Raw genomic sequence first — 3,596 nt, 5'->3', positions numbered from 1 at the left:
TATTGGCAATGGGTCATGCCTTGCTTTGGTCATGTGTTCTCTTACGGATCAATGATTTGAATTACAATGTAGCAATAATGTTCTCGCCTCGATTACTTAGAAGTGCCTGTGGTCCCACCCCTCATGTGTGCCCAGGTGTATATTTTATAGCACATATACATTCAGGATGTAAGGCTTACTAGTTATGGCAAATGTTAGGAAGACCTGGTTGTTGTGGGAAAAAAAATAAAAAATAAACAACACTTTGACCACATCTTTTCACATATGTTTTATTTGGGTCTTTTTCATGTACCATATTGCTTGGCTCCAGCCATTGGAAGCTTGGCGCATGTGCAAAGAAAAAGAACGCAATTCAATCATTGATGCATGGTGACGAATAATAATGAAATTGCAAGTAGTCATGTTAAGGTTTTGGTTAAACCTTGGAACAAAATTATAGAGGAACCATGCTCCGAGGGCTGTGCTGTGTGGACATTTAAGAGTACATGTGCCACTTATTGTTATTCAATATGTTCCAATGTTCGTAGATGACCCTCAGGGTCATGTAATAACCAGGGTGGCTGTAGAGTGGGGAAAGGTTCAACACTCAGGAGTCAATGTTATGTCTTTTGTCTTTTTCCTAGAGAGAGAGAGAGAGAGAGAGAGAGAGAGAGAGAGAATCTATTACATTAAGTTGTCACATTTACACATTATGTAACACGTTATATTAATAATTGCCTAAAAATTGGACGTCATTGTCTTTCAGAACTGTTGCAATACAAAACGTTGAAACGCTGTTAAATATTTGTTACTTTGGTATACACTGAGTCAAATAGTATACATTGAGAGCGCAATATTACACAATTTAATAATAGATCATCACTCACACACACAGGGCTTCATAGTTGTTCATAGTTTATTATCATAGTTTGATCATAGTTTGTCATAGTTTCTAATTATCGTTTCTAATCATAGTTTGAACATAGTTGGCCATACTTTCTAATCATAGTTTCTAGTCTGAGAGGTTTGATATAATAAGAGGGTCAAATAGACCCTAAGAGGGCATAGACTATTGTTTACAAACAGTATGAATAAAAACAATGGTTACTGTTCAATGGATAAATATCCTTCATTTTTTTTTAAACATACATGTCAATGAAAACAATTAAGACATTTCCTTCTTAATTAAATAATATATATCTATATACAAACATCATATTGAATATTCAACTCACCTTCAAAAACTTAATGAGGAAGGAAGGATTCCCAGATTATCTTTTAGCTGTTTTGTCTTCATGCTGTTCTGGGCTGATGGCTGTTGGAGAGGGGAGGGGCAAGGGCCTTTTATGGCCCTGCCTTTGGGAGCCTGTTCGCTTGTGACATGATGGGAGAGTGAAAGATGGCCTACATGTAAGATATTTTGTGCTACAAACATACTTCTATTTGAAGAGGTTTTGACCATTCAGGGATCTATTACCAAACAGTCATGAAATCATACAAAGATGTATGTCTACACTAAAGAATGTGAATTTGGTCATAAAAATATTTTTGACAAGTTATAAATGACCCCACCCCGGGAAATGCTAAGAAGTCTTTTGGAAGGTGAGAGGTCCCCCCCCACAATATTCAACTATGCCAGAATGTTTAAAAAAAAATAAAAAAATAAATGTACATACAAGATACGTATATTATTATCATACAATACTACACTTTAATATCCTTTAAATGTTTATATTTATAATTGTCTGTTGTAGGAAAGATTGTATTCACATATAAAATAAGGTTTTCAGGATTCTCTCTCTGTCTCTGGGTGTAGAGACCCCCATAGACCTGACACCTCTCCCCCTGAAGCCTGTAGCCTGCAGCCTTTAGCCTGGACACACAGAGACATAGGGAGCCGGATATTTCAGCCCCTTGAAGGTAAATACAATTTTAAAACCCTTTTTATTTTTCCTTCTAAAATGTTAATACATAAATGTAAACATGTCACAATTATTAAAAGTGAACAATACAATATTAAACTATGCCGGAATGTTTTTTTTACTAAACCTTTATATAAATCCAACATATTATCATACAATACTACACTTTAATATCCTTTAAATGTTTATATTTCTAAGTATTTTGTTGGTGGAAAATACTGTTCTCAGCAAGTTTCCCTGCTTGTAACCTAAAGCCCCTGCCCCTGCCACACACACACACACACACACACACACACACACACACACACACGTTCACCGTAGGGGGGTCATGAGATCCTCTGGAAAAAGACAACTGTTGTTTGTATATCCTTATTTACATATAGCCCCCCCTTATGTACATATAGCCCCTGTAAGGGCCCCACCTGTTGAAATGATGAGAAAAAAACATTGGTTTCAAAGATCTTCCAACCCCCCCCCCCCCACCCCCCCCCCCCCCCCCCCCCCCCCCAACCTTTTGAGGTACATAGACAGAGAGACAGCCGGATATTTCATTCAATGTAAATTACATTTTATAAATCTTTAGTACCGAATGCAAACATATTACACGTTTTTATTGACCAATACTACATATACATGTTTATATGTTATTATTTTTTAATTCCTTTCTTAGAGAAAAAAGCCTGGGGAAGGATCTATGGTAAACCAAAACCCCCATCAGTCTCTAAATCACCATTGTCAAGATGTGCCCGGTGCAGACATTGTCTCTTCCCCGCATGATATCCATCCAGGTTTCGTATGTTTTCTTTTCCAGGTTAGATCAACCTTCTTGCCTTTAGGCCCAGGTTCTGTCTTAAGGATAGAATGGCCCATCGACATAAATGTTCACGATGTTGGAAAATATAACACATTTCCAGTTGTTTCCTCATGTCAAGGACTTCATGATAATCTCCCCACCTGAAGCTAAAGACAGACACAAAATAGTTGACCTCTGTGCAGGCTTCTGAAAATACATACGAACTAACTGATTTGGTTGCATTTGAACTATTGAATTTGGCACAACCTAAAATTGTCACTTTGGAGTCTGGACTATATGCCACTGACAAGATTCTTATGGCTTTCAAATCAAATCACCCCTTCCAATGCGTACCCCGGCAGGGTTATTCCACTCAGGGCCTGTTTGATCTGACATAGAGCAAGTCTTATCTTAAGCCATTCTCTCATCCGCAACGCAAGAGAAAAACTCCCTGTTTTTGGTTGAAAAATGGTGATGAGGCAGCTGTTTGTGAAAATCTTCACCGTTGAATCGTCTGGTTGGAAAATGTAACCCATATGTCCGTCACTCATATCCAGCACACCATTAAAGGATTGATTCCAAGATGGCGTAGCAGTGAAGACGTGTTTGTTTGTCCTCTCGTGTACTTTTGTATTTTTCGTATTTTTTGTATATATATTTAAATTTATTTTCAATCTCTTTTCGATTTTTAATTCGATTATACCTTTCGGTAACCTGCCTCACCCAATGTGATACGGAATTGCTATTATTTTAAATTTTAGAACACATTCAAGAACCTCCAGAAGCTAACCAGCTAATTATCTACAAGCTATTTAGTAATTGTTAGCCACTGCTAGCGGCTTTTACCTTCTGCACAGATACCAGCCCTGTTTTTAGCCTGGATAATAGTCGCTAGTCTACCA

The 3,596-nt window shown here is 37.5% G+C and overlaps 1 long non-coding RNA gene across 2 annotated transcripts; it reads right to left on the bottom strand.

Annotated features, from left to right (window-relative positions):
* Positions 1-260: 260 nt before the first annotated feature.
* On the bottom strand, positions 261-1,570 carry LOC118941124. Of its 2 annotated transcripts, none has more exons than XR_005037411.1 (2): positions 1,215-1,570; positions 261-619 (listed from the first exon to the last, which is right to left on the bottom strand). It is a non-coding gene; the product is annotated as an uncharacterized LOC118941124 (long non-coding RNA). The 2 variants fall into 2 exon arrangements; XR_005037412.1 differs by having other exon boundaries at positions 261-612; positions 1,215-1,567.
* Positions 1,571-3,596: the final 2,026 nt, after the last annotated feature.

Source organism: Oncorhynchus mykiss, chromosome 2, assembly GCF_013265735.2.
Source record: "Oncorhynchus mykiss isolate Arlee chromosome 2, USDA_OmykA_1.1, whole genome shotgun sequence".
NCBI classification, from domain to species: domain Eukaryota; kingdom Metazoa; phylum Chordata; class Actinopteri; order Salmoniformes; family Salmonidae; genus Oncorhynchus; species Oncorhynchus mykiss.
Note: the sequence above shows the minus strand (reverse complement) of the source record. Positions and strands in the feature narration are given on the sequence as shown.